The sequence below is a fragment of the Dipodomys spectabilis genome, unplaced genomic scaffold (assembly GCF_019054845.1).
Source record: "Dipodomys spectabilis isolate Male_0828 unplaced genomic scaffold, ASM1905484v1 ptg000365l, whole genome shotgun sequence".
NCBI lineage: Eukaryota > Metazoa > Chordata > Mammalia > Rodentia > Heteromyidae > Dipodomys > Dipodomys spectabilis.
In genome coordinates this window covers 12177071-12201140 of record NW_024871042.1, presented here as the reverse complement: position 1 = coordinate 12201140, position 24070 = coordinate 12177071, and positions in this window count along the sequence as shown.

The window sequence follows — 24070 nt, the reverse complement described above, 5'->3', positions numbered from 1 at the left end:
GCCATTTAGGGGGAATTTATTGATTCAGTCTGTGAAATATAACTGGGATCTACGCTCCTTTACTTTTTTGATAGCAGTGTCTTGACCCATGGCATTATTAACAATTCTTGTTCATGGCATTGCAACAGGATCAAACTTCCTCCATCTCCATTACTGTTAGGCAGTGGTTATCATGGTGCGTCTCTTCCCTTAAAGCCTCCATTCTTTTTGTCTTTGGTGGAGGACCCAGACTGATCTTTAAGACCTTGTATGAACTGAGCCTTGCTATTTCAGTTGGCCTAATTGTGAATGCCCCCTGTTGTTGCTTGACTTATTCTGGCTGTAATATTATTTTTGTGTCTGGATGGGCACTAAAAAAGACTCTGGATTTGATTCTTAGAACTTGGGGGAAATGTCAGTATGGTCTATAATGTTCTTCCTCTTATTTTCCCCTGAGTTACTAAGATTCTTCTAGGGAACAAATCTCTAACCCATAAGACGTCCAAGGCCATGCTGAAAGTCATTTTGTCCCTTGACAGCAATCTGACAACTGTGACTTTCTCCTTTCTACAGTGAAGCCAAACATAAAATGTCTACAAATAGTTTTATGTAAGTGTTACTTAAAAAATACTTATATTTGAACTCAGGACCTTATGCTTTTGTTCCACTTGCTTGCTTGGCTAGTACTTGCCATTTGAGCCAGGACTTCAATCCTTGCTGGTTCTTTAGGAGGTGGATTCTTTGGCTTTTCTGTCTGGATTGGCTTTAAATCATAATCATTCAGATCTCAGCCTCCTAAACATCAAGGATTACAGGCATGAGCCACCAGCACCCTGCTTAAAACTCTCAATTTTTATATATGCCATGAAGCAAAAAAAAATTAACTTAGTTAAAATCAAATAAAACAGAAAGTTGAGTAGGAAAATATCATATGAGGAACTGACTTAAGATAAAGTGTATGAAAAGGTCTGTGAAGGAAATTCTATTTAAGCTAAAATTTAAAGGAATAGAAGTAGCTACGGAAGTGGTGAGAAATGGGAAGAGCATAGAAAGTAAGAAATCTGGGACTGGGCATGGTGACTCAAGTCTGTAATTCTAGCTACTCAGAAGGAACACAGTTCAAGGCCAGCCAAGTCAGAAAGTTCTTGAGATTGTCTTGACCAACAGACTGGACATGGTGGTATGCTCATGTGATTCAGGGGCAAAATAGCTCTGGAGGCATGACTCAAGAGGTAGAGTACCTGTCTAGCAAGTGCAGGGCTTTGGATTCAGATAGACATGGCTTTTCCTGGAGAGTATTCTGACTTCTGATTGGAGGAGATCAGTCATAGAGATGGAGGAATAATGCAAGCTGTTGCAGTCACAAGAATAAACACTTAATAATGCTGTGGGTCAAGGCATTGCTATCAAGCAAATTGATAAGAGTAGACTTCAGTCATATTTTACAGACTGTTCAATAATTATTAGTCTAGAACACGAGAACAATGATTTCTGAATGTTTCTAGTTGAACCCATTTGAGGTTTATTCCATAATTTATTTCATAATTCCTTCAAATGCAGCCATTTGTCTTGAATTTACTGGGCATTGTATTAACCTTAATGTCTTGTGGCTTCTTATTTGGGTTTCTAATAACAGAGAAGGGATAACTTGTTCTTGTTCCGTCTGCAGCTAAAATATCTGGAGGGCTTCCAAGGGGAGACCCCATCCTTTCTTTCATCAGCCTTTTAGATTTTTATCTGCGTTTGTGGGAGTAAAGGGATAGTTCATTGTGATTTTAACTTATACTCCTGGGATGACTAATGAACTTGGTAGCTTTTTCTGGAAACTAGGAAGGTCAGTGGTGGGAGGCTGAGTTGATCTCTAGACAGTCATGATGACAGGCGCAGAGTGTATTTGGTCCCATTTCATCCGCTTTCTGCTTCTGGCATTTTAATACTACAGTGTGCATGCTCTTTATTTTTCAAACAGAGTTTTAGAAGACCTAACCCTGGGGATATTTCTGTGTTGAGATGTTACAAAAAGCAAGACTAAAAGCAAACAAACAGCATTCTAACACTTTATTTGTAGCACCAGTGCGACTGTCTTCCTAAGGAATGAAAGGCGCATGTCCTTGAAGACACCCTCGGAAACACATGGCAGGAAGAAGCAAGGCATGCCTGTGGCTGAGCTCACACCAAGCTGGACGCGAGGCTTTGCTTTGGTTCAATCTTCACAGCGCCCTCCTGAGGCAGGTAGTGTTACTCCACCCAATCACACGAAAGAAAAAGAGGTGCTGTAAATCCAGAGTCTTGTCAAGATCTCACAGGATTAAAAACCCAAGGTTTAATTGCAACAATGAGATGTACAAGTCGTTATGTGGAAAATGAACTTTACAACTTTGGGGGGGGGCGGGGAGGACTGGGTAGGGGGATGGGGGAGGATGGGAAGGGATGGGAAGGGGAAACAAAGGAGGAGGCAACAATGCTTGATAAGAAAGGTACTCATTATCTTGCCCATGTAATCGTAACCCCTCTGTACAGTATTTTCACAATAAAAAAATGTCAGTAAGCATAGTCAGATGCAGTAGATTTTACACAAAAGGCCAAAGTATAATTTTAATTATGAATACATAATTAAATATTGTTATGTATAACCCCTTGGATGACTTACCACCCAAAAATATGAACATAAAAAGTAATGGGAATCTCCATCTATAATAAAGAGATATTTGTTTGTAAAAAAAAAAAAACCCAGGGTTTAAACCCAGGTAACTGATGCTAGAACATGGATTCTTAACCTACACATTATTCTGGAAGAGTTTGTCCTTAGAGTAGAAAGAATCCAGGCCTTGGAACTAGTCAGCCATGGATAATCCTCAAGTCTGTCATTTACTGGCTGCTTGACCTTGGACAAATTACTTAGCTATTTGGAGTTTCACCCTCTGTAAAATTGAGATAACAACACCTTCCTTTCAGGGTTGAACGAGATTTCTTTGTGTGTCAAGTATGTGACATAACTTCACAAAGAAAAACCTTCAAATGGCCATAGAGCATATGAACAAGTACTTGGTCATTTAGTCAACAGGAAAGTGTAAATTAAAACCACGATGAGACACCACTTTCTACCCACCAGAATGGATACAATGAAAAGATTACAATATCAAGTCTTGGCAAGGAAGTGAAATAATTATAACTCTTTTACACAGCTGTGCTACTGTGAGTGTGAATGGCACACCACTTTTGCAAAATTGTTTGACAGGATGTCCTAGACCTGAAAATGTGTATGTCCCATGGCCTGGAAATTTCAGTCCTAACTATGTTTACCAAAGAAATGACAATTTATGTTCATCAGATGACATTGATATATATTCAATAGTACCATTCATAATGTCAAAAGTTTAGAAATAGTCTAACTGTTCACCAGAAGGAGATTAAATAGACATATCAATGTGGAATACTCTTCAACAACACACCAGTGATAAAGGCATAATTGAATGTCACAGATGTTAGAATGGATGAATGAAACTAGCCACAATATGCACATGCTATTTATTTCTATTTACATGAAGTTCCATATGATCCTATCTATGTTTCCTTTATATGAAATTTAAAAAACCAGACAAAACCAATCTTTGGTGCTGGTGATAGAAAAATGTGGTGACTCAGAGGGGAAAAGATGGAGAACTTGTTGAAATATGGAGATGTTTCTTGTCTGTTAGTTGTGGCTGATGCATGTTTCTGAAAAGGTTAAAAATTCATGAAGTTGAAAATATAAGCTGTGTGGACATTATTATAAGTCCTTCATCATGTACAAAATGCTAAGAGACAATGTGTCTGGTATGTAGTAAATGCTCAACAAAAATTAGAACTTGGGTTTGTCTCAGAAAAGTACAAAATGTGGCTTACAACTTCTATCCACAGACACGGCAATTCCCCACAGAGGCTAAAGCTGGTGAGTCTACATTTCAGGAGGGAGACAGTGCCTCATGCAGAAAGCTGAATTGTGACACAGACAGTGTGAAGTTCCTCCACAGGGAATGTGGGCAGGGAGATTGCTCACCACTTTGCAGCTGCAGGAAGTCTTGTGGAAGGAAGGAGCATCCCGAAGGGTGGATGGTGAGGTCAGAGGGAAGGTACAGAAGTTGAGGGGGTTCAGATCATTCAGTTCATGTCCCAGAACTCTGTTTAGCCAGAGTATTCAAGGAAGTGTGTGTGTGTGTGTGTGTGTGTGTGTGTATAGTAGTAGTAGTAGTAGTAGTCGGAAATCATGAGATGGGGCAAATTATGATACGATTTGAGAGCCCAGATGAATAGTTTGGATATCATTCTATTGGCATTGGGGAGCCTGAAAGGTTTCTGCTTTGCACTGTCAGGCCTGTGCCATGGAGATAACTGATGGATGAATGTAGCATGCATTGTTGTGAGCAAGCACTACGGTGAGGTGGCTGATGGAGTTCCAGAGAGAGGTAGGGGGCCAGAGTGGTTACCATGGGAACAGGCTGGGAAGGTAGGTCTCACGCATGGGTTCCTCTTACCAACTTCTTGCTAGGATGGCCAAGCTTATTCCATAGCCAGGGCCTACAGTATGGGATGAGAAATTCACGTCAGAAAGGGCATCTGTGTAGTCTTGGCTTTACATGTGATTTTTGAGAAACAGGGCAGTTACTCATCCATTTATTTTGGGGAGGTTGGAAATGTGAGGGGAGCAGGCTGAGGTACTGGTAGGACGTATGCATGGATGGGATCTTAGTGGATCCAGCGGGAACTCTGAGTTGTACTGGAGAGCTGATCTCATCTCATTGAAGGGCAAAGGCGGTATTGTATAACTTTCCGCCGTGATGTCCTTGGTTGCAAGTTGCTCCTGGCGGGGAGGCAAGGAGTGTAACCCTGTGACAGGCAGGTCCTTTGGTCTGGAGCATCTGGCGAAGGGCTAGTGGTGAGCCATTGGAAGCCAGTATTCACACAGCACGGGTGTTGACACTTCTGTGTGGGAACAAGCAGAAGCGAGCATCAACACGCTCCCTGTTCCTTCTGTTTCTGGAGGGGAGTCCCTCCTACCAGTTCTACATCTCTTGCTAGAAGTTTCTCAGGGCCATCCAGACTGAACCAGCTGCCCTTGTCCCCTTACCCTGGCTACCCCATTGTGAAGCCATTACCTCAACTCGACTTGCCTGTCCTCCCCCGCCAGGCAGAACTTCTGGAGGCCAAAAGCTGCCTTGTCCATCTACCTCTGTGTCCCTCTCACCCTTAGAGCCCACACCATGTTTGGCACCGAGGGGACAAAGTGACATTGCTCCGGGCCACAGGTCCTCTACTCAGTGATCCTTCTCCCCAACTCCATCACCACTGCATTCATCTCACCATCAAATTGTCACAGTCATTGACTGAATTCTGACCTGGGGAGAGATGTGTCTGAGTCACATGTAAAAATCAGGCAGTAATCAACTGCACTGAGAGTCTTCAGCTTTGTTTTGTGGCTCTATATGCTACTAACAAGTTTATTTAAAACAAATTATACAGTCACTTTTTTCTCCCAATCCTCCAAATAGCAGTGGAAGACAATTTTGCTGTACCTTCCTTTTGGAGAAAGAAGAAACCTAAGGGATCTTAAAGCTGAATGATGATTTCCATCAGCAGGAAATCAGAACTCTGTCTGAGCTGAACAGGTATCAGGAGAGTCTAATTACTCCATTCCTCCATGTGCGTAGGTTTGGGACTAACTTCAGGAGTTAGGCATGTGGAAGTCAATGCAGAGAAAGGGCAGACATAAAGGTGGGGCATGCCTGGGGCAGGACTATTATTTTTTTTTTTTTTTTTTTTTTTTTTTTTTTTTTTTTAATTTTATTTTATTTTATTTGAGAACATACTGTACAGAGGGGTTACAATTACATGGGCAGGATAATGCATACATTTCTTACCAAGCATTGCATCCTCCTCCTTTGTTTACCCTTCACCTCCCTTCCCAGCCTCCCCCCTCCCTCCCACCCAATCATACCCCCCCTCCCCCCCCCACCGACATTGTAAAGCTGGTTTTGACATGACATTTTGTACTTCTCATTGTTGCAACAGGTCCACCTGAATCCTTAAACGACTTGTTTGTCCCCGTCTCCTCCACATGTTATACTGACATCAAATATAGTGAAAGCAGGGGTTACACTGTGGGGGAGGGACATACAAAGCAACAAAGAAATAATCTTATAAATGCATTAGAAACACATGCATGAAAGAAACAAAAACATTAAAATACATATTTGAGGTTTTGTTTTCCTAACATCACATTATCTGACTTTTTCTGCTTGAATCATACCTATACTAGATATTGCAAATAAGGGAAACCATGGGACCTATGTTTCTTTGGGCCTGGCTTACTTCACTTAATATAATTTTTTCCAAGCCTTTCCATTTCCTAACAAATGGGGAAATGTCATTCTTTCTGATGGAGGCATAGAATTCCATTGTGTATATATACCACATCTTCTTGATCCATTCATCTACTGAGGGGCATCTGGGTTGGTTCCATGTCTTAGCTATGGTAAATAATGCTGCAATAAACATAGTTGTGCTGGTAGCTTTAGTGTGGCCTTGTTTGTGATCATTTGGGTAAATGCCCAAAAGTGGGATTGCTGGGTCGTTGGGGAGCTCTATGTGGAGTCTTTTGAGGAACCTCCATACTGCTTTCCAAAGTGGTTGAACAAGTTTACATTCCCACCAACAATGAAGTAAGGTTCCTTTCTGTCCACATCCCCTCCAGCATCTGTTGTTGTTAGAGTTCTTGATTTTTGCTGTTCTAACTGGAGTGAGGTGATATCTCAATGTTGTTTTGATTTGCATTTCTTTTATGGCTAGGGATGTTGAACATTTCTTCATGTGTCTATTGGCCATCCTTCTTTCTTCTTCAGAGAAGCTTCTCTTTAAGTCTTTCGCCCACTTACTTATTGGGCAGTTGTTTCTTTGAGGATTTGTTGTTGGGTGGTTTAATTTTTTGAGTTCCAAGTATATTTTAGATATGAGACCCTTGTCCGTTGTATGGCTAGTAAAGATCTTCTCCCAGTCCGTGGGCTTTCTATTGATCTTGCTAGCTATGTCATTTGCCCTGCAGAAGCTCTGCAACCTTATACAATCCCATTTGTCCAGCCTTTCTTTGATTTGTTGTGTTTCCGGGTCTCTATTCAGAAAATTTCGGCCTGAGCCAAGGAGACCCAGGGTTTCTCCTATTCCATCCTGTAATGTTTTCAGAGTGTCTGCTTTGAGTTCAAGGTCTTTGATCCATTTGGAGTTGATTCTGGTGCAGGGTGATATATAAGGATCTAGCTTTAGTTTTCTACATGTAGTTAACCAGTTTTGCCAGCACCATTTACTGAAGAGGCTGTCTGTCTTCCATTCTATTGTTTTAGCTCCCTTATCGAAGATTAGATGGCTATAGGTCTGTAGGTTCATTTCTGGGTTTTCAATTCTATTCCATTGGTCCTGAGGTCTGTTCTTATGCCAATACCAAGCTGTTTTGATTACTATGGCTTTATAGTAGAGTTTGAAATTTGGTATTGATATTCCTCCAGCAGTATTCTTTCCGTTGAGGAGCGTTTTTGCTATTCGGGGTCTTTTATTGTTCCATATGAATTTTTGGATTGCCTCTTCTATTTCCTTGAAGAATGAGGGTGGAATTTTGATAGGTATTGCGTTGAATTTGTAGATAGCCTTGGGAAGTATTGCCATTTTCACAATGTTAATCTTTCCAATCCAGGAGCATGGGAGGTTTTGCCATTTTTTAAGTTCTGTGTTGATTTCCTTTTTCAAGATTTTAAAGTTTTCATCATAGAGGTCCTTCACTTCTTTAGTTAAGTTAATTCCTAGGTATTTTATTTTTTGTGAGGCTATTACAAATGGAGTTGCTTTCCTAATTTCAGCCACACTTTTCTCATTGTTGGCATACAGAAAAGCCATTGATTTTTGGGGGTTAATTTTATAACCTGCTACTTTGCCAAAGTTTTGAATCAGCTTGAGTAATTTGGGAGTGGAGTCTATGGGATTCTTTAAATACAAGATCATGTCATCTGCAAAGAGGGAGAGTTTTATTTCTTCTTTCCCTATTTGGATCCCCTTTATGTCTGCATCTTGTCTTATTGCTGTAGCTAGGCATTCTAATACTAGATTGAAGAGAAGTGGAGAGAGTGGGCATCCTTGTCTTGTTCCTGAGTTAAGAGGAAATGGCTTTAGTTTTTCACCATTGAGTATAATGCTGGCTGTAGGTTTGTCATATACAGCCTTTATTGTATTGAGGAATGTTCCATGGATTCCTAATTTTTCCAAAACCTTCATCATAAAGGGGTGTTGGATCTTGTCAAATGCTTTTTCTGCGTCTATTGAGATAACCATGTGGTTCTTATTCTTGCTCCTGTTGATGTGATGAATAATATTAATTGATTTGCGTATATTGAACCAGCTTTGCATCCCTGAAATGAATCCTGTTTGATCGTGGTGTATGATTTTTTGGATGAATTGTTGAAGTCGGTTGGCCAAAATTTTGTTGAGAAGTTTTGCATCAATGTTCATCAAAGAAATGGGTCTATAGTTCTCTTTCTTTGATGAGTCCCTACCTGGTTTTGGGATGAGGGTTATGATGGCTTCATAGAATGTGTTCGGTAGTGAGCTTTCTCTTTCAATTTCATTGAAGAGTTGGAGGAGAATTGGTGTGAGCTCTGCTTTGAAGGCCTTGTAAAATTCTGCTGTAAAACCATCTGGTCCTGGACTTTTCTTAGCTGGGAGGTCTCTTATTGCTGTTTCTATTTCAATGCTTGATATGGGCCTGTTAAGATAGTTTACCTCATCTTGGTTTAGTTTTGGCATGTCAATATTTGCTAGGAAGAGGTCCATTTCTGTCAAGTTCTCAAACTTATTAGCATAAAGTTTTGAGAAGTATTCCCTTATAATGTTCTGAATCTTGGTTGTTTCCGTGGTGATGTTTCCATTCTCATCTCTGAGTTTATTAATTTGGGTGTGTTCTCTTCTTTTTCTGATAAGATTTGCTAAGGGTCTGTCAATTTTGTTAAGTTTTTCGAAGAACCAACTCTTTGTTTTGTTGATTCTTTCTATAGTTTTTTTGGATTCTAATTCATTTAATTCTGATTTAATTTTGATTATTTCTTTCCGTCTACTGGATTGGGGTTTATCTTGCTGCTCTTTTTCAAGGAGGTTTAGATGTGTCATTAAATTGTTAGTTTCAGATCTCTCCAATTTGTTGATGTAGGAGCTCAGAGCTATAAACTTGCCTCTGAGTACTGCCTTTGCTGTGTCCCAGAGGAGCTGGTATTTTGTGTGTTCATTTTTGTTGAATAGCATGAACATTTGAATTTCCTTTCTAATCTCTTCCATGACCCACTCATGATTCAGCAGTGTGTTGTTCAGCCTCCATGTGATACCGGACTTTCTTTGGTGGCTTTTGGTGTTGAGTTCTAACTTTATTCCCTTGTGGTCAGAGAGAATGCAAGGTATAACTTCAATGTTTCTGAATTTAGACAAGTTTGCTTTGTGGCCTAAAATGTGGTCTATTTTAGAAAACGTTCCATGTGCTGCTGAGAAAAACGTGTATTCTGATGCTGCTGGGTGAAATGTTCGGTAAATGTCTGTTAAGTCTAGTTGATCTATGCAGCTGTTTAGATCTGCGGTTTCTCTGTTGAGTTTTTGCCGAGTTGATCTATCTAGTGGGGAGAGTGGTGTGTTAAAATCCCCAACGATTAATGTCTTTGGATCTATATTGGATTTGAGGGAAAGTAGTGTTTCTTTGATAAATTTGGGTGCTCCATTGTTTGGCGAATAGATATTTAGAATTGTAATATCCTCCTGAAGGAGAGATCCTTTAATTAGTATGTAGCGACCTTCTTTATCTCTTTTCATGAATTTTAATTTGAAGTCTATTTTATCTGATATTAGGATTGCAACTCCCGCCTGTTTATGCGGTCCGTTTGCTTGGTAGATTTTGTTCCAGCCTTTAACATTGAAAATGTGTTTGTTTTTATGGGCAAGATGTGACTCCTGCAGGCAGCAGATAGAAGGGTCTTGTTTTTTAATCCAACTAGACAGTCTATGTCGCTTAATTGGAGAGTTCAGTCCGTTAACATTAAGAGATAGGACTGAGAGGTATTTGGGAGTTCCTGCCATGTTATCTACCTTCTTGGGGGCTGCGAAAACTGGGTTCTTCCTATGGTTCTTGGATTCTCAGTTTGGGTGCAGTTTCTTGGCCTTTATTGCGGTCTTGTTGGTTTTCTATGTGTAGGACATCTTTAAGAATCTTTTGTAGGGCTGGTTTGGTGGAGATGTATTGTTTCAATTTTTCTTTGCTATGGAAGGTTTTTATTTGGCCTTCAGTTATGAAGGAGAGTTTAGCTGGGTACAGTATTCTTGGTTGATAGTTGTTTGTTTTTAGGGCATGGCATACATCATTCCAGGCTCTTCTTGCTTTGATTGTCTCTGCTGAGAAATCTGAGGTGATTCTAATTGGTTTCCCTTTATAAGTGATTACCCTTTTCTCCCTGACAGCTTTAAGGATCTTTTCCTTGTTCTGAGTTGATCCTGTGTGGATTATAATGTGACGGTGGGATGTCCTATTCTGGTCTGGTCTATTTGGGGTTCTAAAGGCTTCTTGTATCTGGACAGGCCTATCTTTTTGCATGTTTGGGAAGTTCTCTGCTAGGATCCTGTTAAACAGATTTCCTAGACCATTAACTTCTGTTTCTAGGTGTTCCTCTACACCCATTATCCTTAGATTAGGCCTTCTGATGGTGTCTTCCAGGTGTTGGATAGATCTATCATATTTCTTGGACTTGTCTTGGATGGTTGTATGTTCTTTCTCTATAATATCTAGGCTGTCTTCAATCCCTGAGATTCGATCTTCTGCATGGTCTAACCTGCTGTCAAGACTCTCTACTTTGTTTTTTATCTCTTTTCCTTCTAGTTGGTCAGCTTTGATGGCTTCAAGTTCTTTGTTGAAGCTCTGTTTTAGGTCTTGTATGAATTTCTTTACTTCCTTAATTTGGTGTTCAGTGTTTGTCCTCAAATCACTTAGTTGATTGGTTATGGTTTCTTTGGGCTCCCATTCCTTCTGTTGGGTTCCATTCAGCATTCCCTTTGTGGTCTCCCTGACTTCCTTCAGCTCTTTGTTAATGGATTCCATGAATGCCTTTAGTGATCTTTGTGTGTTCTCTACCTGGTCTCTCAATTCCTGTATTACTCTTTGATTAGCTTCCTCCCGTTCGTGGGATTCCTGCAGATCTCTTTGAGTGTTCTCAGCCTGCTCACGCCATTCCTCCCTTTCTCTTTGAGTATTCTCAAGTTGTTCACGCAAATCCTGTATCAGTTTTTGAGTAGCTTCCTCACGCTTATGATATTCCTGTATAAACTTCTGGGATGCCTCCTCTCTCTCCCTGTCACGCTCATACAGAGTCCTTTGTACGTTGTCAAACTTTTCATTTATCATGTTTGCCACCAGTGTTTGTAGAGCTGTTTGGGAACTCTCCTCTGGATTATTCATTATCTGTTCTAACCCCTGATTATCAGGATTGGGAATTGAGATACCCGAATTTGCCATTTTTCTTGTGTTTTTCCGGCTTACTCTGCCCATTTGAGATGAAGATAGCACCAGTTTTGTGCTAGAACACTATCTTAAGGCAACCATCAACCAAAGTTTGCATTTGTACAGTCAATAGTCTACAGATACAATCTAGTTCAACAGATACATCTATTCGACATCAAACAACTATATGTTAAAGAACTTCGAACCGCAGAGAAGAATTTGGAAAGCCAGAAATTATTAGGGTTAGGAAGAGATGTGGGTAAAAAATAGGAATAGATTGGTGTGGGGAGGCACAGGGAGAGTTAACTATGTCCTAATCACAATGCAGGAAATAGGTTGGGTAGGATGTAAGTAGAGAGAGAGAGAAAAAGAAGAAAGGGGAAGGGGAATGAAAAGAGACCAGAAAAAAAATAGAAACGTAAAAATTAATGTTATTTTAGAGATTAAAAGACCATCTATTTATAGAGGAATATGAATATGTTGAGAGAAAGGGAGGGACATAGAGGAGATGAGAAAAACTTTAAAAAAATGCTTAAAATATTGTATAGGTATAAAGTACTGCTATTAGTGAATTTAAGTCTCAGAGGTTTTGAATTGAGTAATAAGTTTGTGGATTAAGTGTGTACACAATGGGGGATAGGGTCTACTGGTTAACTACGGGTTTATCTGAGGATGTGCAGGACAAGAGTTAAGTCACATAAAGATGAACAAAGAGGAAAAGATGGAAAGGATAGGAAAGTGAGAAGAAAAGATCAGAAGTTCAGTAGAGCTAGAAAAAAAAACAAAAAGATAATTAAGAATGAAAGAAAAAGAGAAAGAAGACAAGAAAAGAAAAGAAAACACACATTCACGTATTCCTAAAATAAAAATTATAAGAGGAGAAAAAAAAAAGTTAATGGAAAACAATTATTTTTTCAGAAGAGGCAAAAATTAAAGATTAATAAAAGTTTTAGAAAAGCAAAAAAAAATTTTTATATATATATAAGGTAACAAAAAACGAAAAAAAACAAAACAAGAAAAAGAAAAAAAGAAAAGAAGAAGAAGAAAAAAAAAGTTCTTTGATTTTTTTTTTTTTTTTTTTTTTTTGGGAGGGGTGGGAAGAGTCCTGTATCTCCCTTTTGTCTGTAACCAGAGTCTGGTTGGAGTCTCTGGTCAGCTTGAGGTCCTGTGGCTTGATTGGTTTCTTAAGTCAGTTTGTTGGAACAGGCAGGAAAATGCTCTGCTTTACCCAAGATTTTGAGATCCCCCTCCCAGTTTAGTTTACTGGGAGGGTGATCTGCTTTGAGAATCACAAAAGAGGGGGATGCAGTGATGAGGCTAGGTTCTGGGTAGAGTTGAGGCCTTTCAAGAAACAGTAGCTTTTCCCTGGGGCTATTTTGTGAAAAAAAACTCACAGCACCCAGCCTGGAGCCATTCTCAGGGTTTCTGTTTTTCAATTGATTGTGGTGGCTGCTAGAGGGAGGGGCAGCCTCTGGCTCTGGCCACCCAGCGAGGAGAGCCACTCCAGTGGCTGGTGCCTGAGCTGGGCGACCCCTCCCTGGATGGAACTGAGTCTGTGAGGTCACCTCGCCGCCAAGCTCCTGTGACCTGCCAAATGACTAGCTGTATTCCAAGGCCTGAGCTGGAGCTAGCCGCTCCTCCAAGCTTTGTCGGTATCCAAGATGGAGATCACCGGTGCTGGGGGGGGAGGGGTGGCCTTCCCTCCTCTGCTCCCAGAGGAGTGAGGAAGTGGGGCTTCTACTCACGCGGAGTCTTGGATCTCGGGTCGTCTCTGGTCTGCAAAGTGCAGGATGAAGTTGTCCGCTCCTTGTCGGTTCTTGCTGGTGTTGAGTAGAATCCGCTCGTCCGCTGCGTCTGGCTCCTTCGTCCCGGACTGCGTCTCAGGTATGCCTCCGCGGCGGTGGTCGCCGCTGCGACCCTGCCGCCGCAGCAGCAGCTGCTCAGATGTGTCTGCTTGGCTTCCCCTCTCTTGACTAACTCTCTGTCCTGTGATGGCACACTTGGTGTGATTCTCTGGCTTGGGACTGTTCACTGGAACTCTGAAACTGTTTTCTATGCAAGAGCTTGTTCAGATTCCAGCTTCTCCTCCGCCATCTTCCTGGAACTTCCAGGACTATTATTTAAGAGCTGGATTTCCATGTTTACTGGCAACTGCCCGAGAGCCTAGGGATACACGGTCCCACATCCTGACACCCTCACTTTGCTTAGGAGGCTTCTGTGCTAGTGTGATGTCAGTTAGACTCAGAATGTTTAGCTTTCTGGAGATGTTATAAGCACTTCCTGGGAGGAGCTGTGGGTGGCTGAGTCACAGCCCTGCTCAGACGCACATCACTGTGTCTGGATTGAACTTGGGGAGCTGGGTAAACTTGTCCTAGCTCTGCAACTGCAAGGTGGTAAATGAGGAGTTCCATCACCAGCCAAACGAGGGTCTAGAGAACCCAAAGGGCCATGTATCCTTCACCCCAAGTAACTGACCTTCAGGGGGAGCTCCCTCTTTGTCGATGCCTGTGTCTTCTGGCTAAACTCAAGTCCTCCACCAGATGACTGCTTTTACGATAGGGTTCAACTGAATAATGAAATTAGAATATGTCAAACTTACCTCCACATGCTAAGCTCTTGTCTCATTCCTGAAGATTCTGAGATCATAGTTCGTGTATGTGGTGTGTGTGTGTGTGTGTGTGTGTGTGTGTGTGTGTGTGTGTGTGTGTGTGTGTGTGTGTGTGTGTGTGTGTGTGTGTGTGTGCCTGGGCATTGTCCCAGAACTTTTCTTTTCTCAAGGTTGGTGCTCTACCATTTGAGCTACAGCTCTTTTTTCAGCTTTTTAATGGTTAATTGGAGATAAGAGTCTTATAGACTTTCTTGCCCAGGCTGGCTTTGAAATGCAATCCTCAGATCTTAGCCTGCTGAGTAGATAGGCTTACAGGTGTGAGCCATGGGCACCCGGCTGAGATCATAGTTTTATAGGGGAGGCAGACAGACTTTACAGTCGATGCGGGCACCATGGTGCAGTATGATAAGGAAGAAGAAGGTTCTTGCTACTCTTTGGATCTGGGCTAAGAGAGCTGGGGGAGGCTAGTGGGTTCAACAGGTGAAACTGTGTGTACTGACTTGGAAGATTCCACTAGCTCTTGGGTTCTGGGCTGTCTCAGTAGTGAGAAATGACAGTGAGGGAAGGTTGTAAGGAAGTGAGAAGTGAGAAGTGCTCATGAAAACCACAAGAGGAGTCCTTGCCACAGTGGACCTACAGAAGGTCAACCTTAGGAAGAAGCAAAGCTCCAGGAAGGCTTACATGTATCCTTTCTTCATTGTAATGGCCTCCAGTGGGGGTGGCAAGGAATCAAAGCTCCCAATAGTGGGATTTCAGGAGTTGACACACTTGTGAATGAGTTTCTTCTTGGATGAGGAAGGTTTTTTAGTTGCCAGTGGAGGTCTGCCACTTGGCGTGGTATCTGTTTTTTTTTTTTTCCAAGAAGAGCTGACAATACTTGACCTTATATGGAGAAGGATGGGATGACGAAAAGCCAGATAACCTGGGAAAGGATGGAACATTCTGGAACATTCTGATCAGTAAGGCCATCTGCTCTTGTTTGACTCTCAGTTTTGATTTTTAAAGACTTTTTTATTGACATCAATTAGTTGTACAAAGGGTTTCATTGTGACACTTCCATACACACGTGTGACCTGATTAAATTCACACTCTTCCACATACCCTCATACCCTTCCACTTCTTAAAACAATCTCAAGCTGGGCGCCGGTGGCTCACGCCTGTAATCCTAACTACTCAGAAGGTTGATATCTGAGGATAGAGGTTCAAAGCCAACCTGGGCAGGAAAGTTTGTGAGACTCTTATCTCCAATAAACTACCAGAAAACCAGAAGTGGTGCTGTGTCTCAAGTGGTAGAGACCTAGTCTTTTTTTTTTTTTTTTTTTTAAATTTTATTTTATTTTATTTGAGAACATACTGTACAGAGGGGTTACAATTACATGGGCAGGATAATGCATACATTTCTTACCAAGCATTGCATCCTCCTGGTAGAGACCTAGTCTTGAGCTGAAAAGCTGAGAGACAGCGCCCAGGCCCAGAGTTCAAGCCCCACAACAGACATAAAACCCCCCAAAACCCAAAACCCAAAACCAAAATAACCCAATCTCAACAGGTCTCATTGTTGAATATTTATAGGTGCGTATAAAAGTACTTCAAACACATTCCCTCTCCTCTATTTTCTCTATTAGCTCTCTCCCTCCCACTGGTACCCAACCCCATTATAATCTGTCCTGCCATTCACGTTTATTTGTAAGTGTATATTAATTTGCACAGCTTATTTTAATATAACCTGAATCATATTGCTTTGTAAATAACTTCTTTTTAGTTTCTTTTAAGGTTTTCTTTTTCTTTTCTTTTTAATTTTTGGTGCTAGTTCTTGGGCTTGAACTCAATGTCTCACATTTTCCCTGGGCTTTCCTTCACTCAAGTCTGAGGCCCTACCAATTAAGCCATACCACCATTTTTTTTTTAGTGATGGGGCTTTCTAGAATCTAAGGAAATTTATTATATTTGAAAAAGTAAGTGGGTTATTAACTGCATAAAATAAACATAGCTTGGATGCTTAATGTGTACAAATACCTTGTTTCTTATGACCCCTTAAGACTTTTCCCTTTTTCTTACTCTTTAAAAATCTTATTCCCATCTTTCCTGAGAAGTAGGGAGTACCGTATTTCCACATGGGCTGGAATTTTTACAGGGATCATTGTTGATGGTGATATGAGGCTGTTGGTAGTGTAATGGAGATGATCCTGGTGATGCTGACAATGGCTATGAGATTATAGATCCTGATGAAATCATCATGTGACAAGTAGGTTGTGGCATGTAGAAGGTACACAATCCCTTGATTCTAGCTGTTATCAGTAAGCTACATAGTGATAATGAAGGAATTATACCAAATTGCTAACAACTCCATTGCACATCTTGTAAATTCCTTGTCCATGTAAAGAGACTTTGTTTGCTTTTAGTGGAGAAAATAGAGATGAAGACTGACCTAGAAGTCTTGAACCTAGTACAGTAGCCACCATCATGGTAGATGCATATCATATTCACATATGGTTATTTAATAAGTAAAGAAAGGCAGAGTGAACCAAAAGATTGAGTTTAGAGTCTAGCATTTGGAACCTTGCTATATCCTGAATTACTTTAGGTCCCTTCTGAACTAGCTCACAAGATGTCAACTTAGACTAGACACCAGATATTTTTTTGAGCAGCTACCCTGTGCTCAGAACAGTATGTGGCTGAGAAATACTGAAGTACCACAGTGAGACAGAGCTTCTGTGTGCTCATCTCATTGACAGGTCTGACTTGGCTTGATGGAGCCTTATTTATTACTAAGTCCCTAGGGCTCCTGGAATCCCATGTCATGTGCTCAAGAGAGGGTTGATGAGAGAATGACAAGTACTCAGAGACCTGTGTTAGGAACACATGTCATTTGTCATGTGTGGGACTGACCTCAATGATCGTACTTTCCAGAATTTATAGATAAGAGGGTGGACAGTGGCAGGGCAAGACAGATCTGATCTTGCTCCTTCCGTGAATTGTGTTCTGACCTTAGAAGGCCCTTGGCTGAAACAAGCCTCTCAGCATGGTAAAATGAGAGCTTTGGATCAGTATTTTCTCCAGTGTCTCTTGCAGCTCTATTAATAGGGATTTTAGAACTCAGGATTCCAAGATGTAAAAATGTGTTGAGTCCTGAGGTTTGTGACAGGATTCAAAGGCCCTAAAAAAGAATTCTTGGAACTTTGGACCTACTTCTGCCTTGCTTAGAAAGGTCTTATTTCCTTCCCTTATAAAATGTAGATAGGAAAGCCTACTGTGTACCCTGGGGTCTTAGGGCAACTAATTAGTTAATATTTGTGAGGTACAAAAGGAACAACAAAAGAGCTGCCTGTAAAAATAGTCATATAAGTGCTAAGTGTTAGTGTTTTCTGTCTGTTTTTCTCCATTCTCTTTTAGTTTCTTATCAGAGTAGTTATAACAACATCAGTTGGGGCTCTTCTGGCTAATTATGCTCTTCTCCCTGTTATCTCTTGTTCTCTGTTCTCTCCTTCTAATTATGAAGTTCCCCCTGTCTCTAACTCCCTCCTCTCATCTCTAGTGTGTCATTCAGAGTTGCTAACCACTGTTGCTGACCAGAGTTACTCACCTCTGTGATCTCTCCACCCTCTCTCCAAGTTAGCAAATGGTACATCAGTGCTTCTAGACATAAGCTATGAAGGACTCAAAAATAACCCCCCAGCAGCTCCCTACTTCCCAGAGCTCCTGTGTGTGTGTGTGTGTGTGTGTGTGTGTGTGTGTGTGTGTGTGTGTGTGTGTGTGTATGTGGGGGGAAAACAGTCCTTCTCTTCTGCCACAGGTAGAATGTGGCACACTGGCTGAGGGCAAGACTGTGGTGTTTTTGATGTGCCAAATAGTAAATGTGGGGCGTTGAGACAAATGCAGATGATTCTGTGAATTAGCTATTTATTGCCATGTTAATTTCACATAACAAAACAACCTGAAATTTAGTGTCTGAGTGCTATATTTGTTCAGTCTTAGAATCTGCAGGTGGATAATTCTCTTTGGGTTTTCCCCTCATGTCTGGGATCAGGTGGCTATTGACAAGTGGCTGGCCTTGGAAAGGATGGCCGCAGGATAAGCTCTGTCTTACCCTATCATGTTGACTTTGGCCACCTTGAGTGTGTCACTCATAGGAAATTGCAAAGGCACAAGGAGAGGGACATCCACAGGCTTCCCAAGACCTATGTTCAGAAGTGACATCCTCACTGTTGTCTGTTTGCTTGGCAAAAGAAAGTTATGTAGCTCTGTGGAAATCAGTATGGAGGCTCTTCAGAAAACTAAAATGGAACTACAATATGATACTTCTACACCACTTCTGGGCATATGTCTGGAAGAATGTAAGTCTGCATACAATGACAGCACATGTATACCCATCTTTTATAGCAGCACTATTCACAGTAGTTAAACTATGAGATCAACTGATGAATGAATAAAATGTGAGTATCTATCTATCTATCTATTTTACACACACACACATACACACACACAGTGGAGTATTAGTTAACCATAAAGAAGAATGAAATTATGTCATTTGCAGGAAAAATGGATGGAACTGGAAATCATAAACAAAATAAGACATAGTGAGACAAATATCACATTTTCCTTCGATTGTGTAGTCTCAATTATATAGCTATATAAGCTGCAATCTCAATTATATATCTGTGTGTCACATTCTCCTTCAAATATGTAACCACAAAGCCAGGACCAAAGAGACAAAGAATGAATGTTTTCTTTCATATGTGGAACCAAGAATTAATGTATAAATAGAAGTAAACTTTGGGGTGATATACAAGAGGGCATAACTGTATTAACTGAAATAGAATAGATTCAGGGGAGAACTCAAGTGGCATAATTTCTTAGAAAGGCTAACTTGCAGTCCAACAAAATAAACACCAGGAAATGTGTACTCAGAAGGGGCGATGGCGCCAAGGGGAGGGGTCTAAACAAATGTAGACAGGAAGTGGGGGGGGGGAGAATGCAGTCATAAAATATTTAATGCATATCCTACAAAATTAAGAAAATTGAGAGAAGGTGTGGGGGTGGTGAGGGGGTGAGTGGTGAAAGCGGTAACGTTGGTCAAGATGCATTCATTGTTCACAAATCACTTTGTTGAATGGCAACTCTTAAAGATAATTAAAAAACTATGCAAAGATAACTTTAAAAAGTTAACGTAGATGTGACTGTTGGGGGGAACTAGTAGAAGGGGAAGAGGGAATGGAAAAGACGATGGGGTAATACAATTGAAGCATATTAAATTTGTGTATGAAGATATCATAACGGTATGCACCTCCATGGTCATTGCTGCACTGTTCACAATAACCAAGATATGGAAACAAACAACCCAGATGCCACACTACGGATGAATGGATCCAAAAATTGTGGTACCTATATACAATGGAATATTATGTAGCCATTAGAAAGGACAAAATAATGGCATTTGCAGGGGAATGGATGGGGCCAGAACACATCATGTTGAGTGAAATAAGCCAGAGAGACAAATGGCTCATGGTCTCCCTGATATGTGGGTGTTAAATTCAAAACACAATGTGATATGACAAAGTAAACGGGATTCAAGAAACAAAGGACCTCTTCTCAATTTGTAGCATTGTTTTTAGCTGACCCTATGTTCTTTTTTTTGGGGGGGGGGTCCAGTCATGGGGCCTGAACAATGGGCCTGGGCGCTGTCCCTCAGCTCTTCAGCTCAAGGCTAGTGCTCTACCACTTGAGCCACAGCTCCACTTCTGGCTTTTTCTGCTTATGTGGTGCTGAGGAATCGAACCCAGGGCCTCATGCATGCAAGGCAAGCACTCTACCACTGAGCCACCTTCCCAGCCTCGACCCTATGTTCTTGACCCCACGTTATATGCACAAAAGAAGGTAGCTAGGGGGAGGGCACAGAATCAGAGGAAAATCAGTGGGGGAAAAGCAAGCTAGTGCCAGTTACTAAAGAAGCAGAGGTAGGTGGATGGAAGTCTAAGGCAAGCGTAGGGGAAAATTGAGAGACATTAACTGAAAAACAGACTAAAAGCAAAGGATTAGAGTTGTGGTTCAAATGACAGAGCAGTTCAATGCCTAATATGAACAAAGAAAACACAATTTTCCAGTAACTTGATGGCAATTATATCAGCCAATTGTATTGCTCAAGAAAAATCTTTTTCTGTGGTGTATATAAAAGTAATTTTCACAAACAAAAACCATAGTAAAATAAAATGCCATTTAAATATGTTTAATATAAAAAGAAAATATCATAATGAAATCCACCCAAAACTCAAAAAAAAAAAAAAGGAGGAAGAGAGGGGAAATGGGATAAGGAAGAGTAGTAGAAGGGCCAAATTAGATCCAAGTACAATAATATATGTATATGGAAATACCACAGTGAAACTTCTTTGTACAATTCATATATATTAATAGAAGCGAAAGTCATGTGATTGAGATTCAGGAAGGGGTTGGGAACTAGGGCTATTAATACAATCAACCAGCCACAATACATGTGAGCTCTCCATCTCTGTCATTAGTATGTTTACATTCTTAAGGAGTTCCCTGTTACTTGGTCACATGATCAGCACAGTTTGGAGACAACTGAACACAAGCAGAGGTCAGTGGAACAGAAGGAGCCTGGAGAAGACATGAGCTCAATAGAGGCCTAAGCCAGTCTGCCCCAAGTTCTCCTTGCCTGTCAGTTCCATTTCCACCTTTCCAGAGCAATTGAGACAAATCTCAAAGTTGTTAGGCCAAGCACACCGTGACTCTACATTGGCCCCTCCAAGGAGGCCCTGTAGAACTAGGTCAGGAGCCCTGGCAGTCTGCACAGACTTCAGCACAAGGGTATGGAGACGCAGTCAGAGCAAAAGCCTGGAGGCAAGGGAGTGGAAGGAACTGCAGTCTGGTGTGGAGAACTGGGAGGGATGTCTGGGATGGTAGATTCATCTCAAGCTGTGCTGTGTCTTTCAGCGGCTGGGACATGGTTGAGTCAGTGGTTAGTGTAGGAGCCTTGGGGACAAGTCTGAAAAGAGTTCAAGTTTGAAATGGGAACAGAAGTACCATGTGCTGAAACAGGACTTTTCCAATTCTAACATCAGAACTCATAACACAAGGACCTGCATTAGAAAATGGTGTTGAAAATGTGGTACCTATACACAATGGAATTTTACACAGCCATTAGAAAGAATAATAATATCTCATTTGAAGTGAAATGGATATACCTAGAACAAATCCTATTACGTGGGGTAAGTCAGTCTCAAAGAGACAAACGGTAGTAGTGTCTCTCATGTACAGAAGCTAGATATAAAATAAGGGGACATGATAAATTATATAGGACTCTATGCATGCACACACAGTGAGACCAAAGGAGGATACTCTTAGGAGAGGAATACAAAGCAAAATGCCTAGGTACATCTGATCATTCAAAATAATATTATTGAAATAAACTCCAGGAAATGAATACAAGAGGTTTTTTCTTTTTTGCTGTTACTGTTTTCTTTTTTGTTCTGGTTGTTTGTTCATATGTCTTTGGGAGGGTCAGGGAAGGCACAGAAATGAAGGGACAAAAGGTGAGCAAATGCAATGAACTACACAACTTGTGGGTGGCAATGGGAGGGAAAAACTGGGAGAGAGCAAGGGAAGAGGTGAATTGTTAAAAAAGAAATGTACTCTTTACCTGTAATTGTAACCCCTCCGTACATCACCTTTATAACAGCAATAAAAATAAAGAAAAAAGAAAATAGCATTGAATCAGCCACGTGGGGGTGTAATCATATACAATTTTTTTGTCTCATTGTTTTATTGTTATGTCTGATGGGACTCCACTCTTGGGTGACAATTCACATGGACTCAGTGAGTTCTTCAGTCACTGCTGGGCTGAGTAATTCAACCATCATTTTCAAAGCAGGAGTCAAAACTTTGAGCTTGGTTTGATGTGCTGTCTTCTCATTTTGCATTTTTGGTTCCACCAGCTAGTGAATGAGGAGAGGAAGAGGAGATCTCCACTTCTTCTAGTGACTTCAGTGTCTACCCTTCATACCCACACTGCCATCACAGCTGCAGCAGGTCTATGACTAGGATTTGAAGAAGAAAGGAGAGGAGACAGGAAGACAGGAAGAGAGACAGGAAGCATCTTTCCCTGAGGGCGGGGTCATCTGATATCCTCTCTGACTTTTTCTCTTGGGGCTCTGCAGTGACTCCTGTGGTAGACAGAGTGTAAGTAGTGGCAAAAACTGGATGGGAAAACTGTGATTTCAGGCAAGTTCCCAGGAGAGTTGATGGCTAAGAGGGAGCAGGAGTGTAAATTACACCTTGGAGCTTATTCTGAGTTATATAGACTTCATCCCTGGGCCTCCACCCATCTGGTTCGACTTTGGCAGAGTGCCACACAGGCAGCAGGGTGCAAACATAAACTTCCAGACAATTGCAGCTACTTGTCCCCACAGAAGCAGCCCCAGCTTGAGGACAGACTTAGAGACAGAGAGAGAGAGAGAGAGAGAGAGAGAGAGAGAGAGAGAGAGAGAGAGAGAGAGAGAGTTCAGAGGTTGGAGAATCATTAGACAATAGTGAGTGGCAAAGGCACTTTGTGGGAGGTAATGGTGTGCTGACATCACCCCGGCACTCACTCCTCCTCCCTGGAGGCAGCAGAGGGAGCCTCACAAAGTTCCCAGTGCTCCTGTTTCAGTCCTCAGGCATCTGGGAGGTCCTAGTTTCTCTCTGCTTAGGCTTGCTCAGTCCTTCCATGAGTCTCTGTAGGCGGGAGTCAAATGACCCTCTGTCTGTGTTATTCTCCTTTCAGTAAGTTCCCACTGTCCTCAGGAAACGAGAATTGCTGTCTTTCCTCCCCCTCCTCTCTTTTATTGGTCCTGGGGCTTGAACTCTGGGCCTGGGTGCTGTCCCTGAGCTCTTCAGCTCAAGGCGAGAGCTTTACCACTTGAGCCACAGTGCCACTTCCAGTTTTCTGGTGGCTAATTGGAGATAAGAGACTCATGGACTTTCCTGCCCAGGCTAGCTTTGAACCACCACTATCCTCAGATCTCAGTCTCCTGGGCAGCTAGGATTACAGGTGTGAGCCACTGGGACCTGGCGTCTCCTGGCATCTCTTGAGGTAAAGGCCACCTTACTAGCCCTCCCTCCTCTGATATGGCTTCTGGCTGTTGCCCAGCCTTTCCTTTCTGTGTCTATTGTATTGCCTAGTGCTCATCTCATAAGTGAGCGTGGTACTCCGAGGGGATTCTCCAAGACCTTTTTCCTACAATCAACTCCCAGTCCCTTTTTGTGGACTGAGACTCCTGCCATCTTCCTTACAAATATCCTAGATGTTCTGCTGTGTCCTTAGGAATGAGTTTTAGATGAATGTCATTTCTTCCATCCTGTCACTACTAATTCGTATGACCTTCTGCAAGAAGGTCTCAGATATTTTGTAACAGTATCACAAAATGGATCAAGACGTGTGTATGGGGGTGTCCTCAAAAATCTTCCTAGTGACTGAATGAAAGGAGCAAGGCCTTTCGGTTGTGAAATGAGTGCTAGTTTTCTTCCTTTGAAGTCAAGAAGTTAAAAGAAAGTTCTTCTCTGTGACTAATACTTGTAATTTTAGCTACTTGAAAGACTGAGATCTGAAGATCGTGGTTTGTAGTCAGCCCAAGCAATAAAGTCCATGAGACTCTTTTTTGTTTGTTTGTTTGTTTTTTTTGAGTCCAGTCATGGGGCCTGAAGTCTGGGCCTGGGTGCTGTCCCTCAGCTCTTCAGCTCAAGGCTAGCGCTCTACCCTTTGAGCCACAGCACCACTTCTGGCTTTTTTTTTTTTTTTGCTTATGTGGTGCTGAGGCATCAAGCCCAGGGCCTCATGCATGCAAGGCAAGTGCTCTACCACTGAGCCACCTTCCCAGCCCCTCCATGAAACTCTTAAATTTACAATTAGCTACCAAAAAGCTGGAAGTAGAGCTGTGGCACAAATA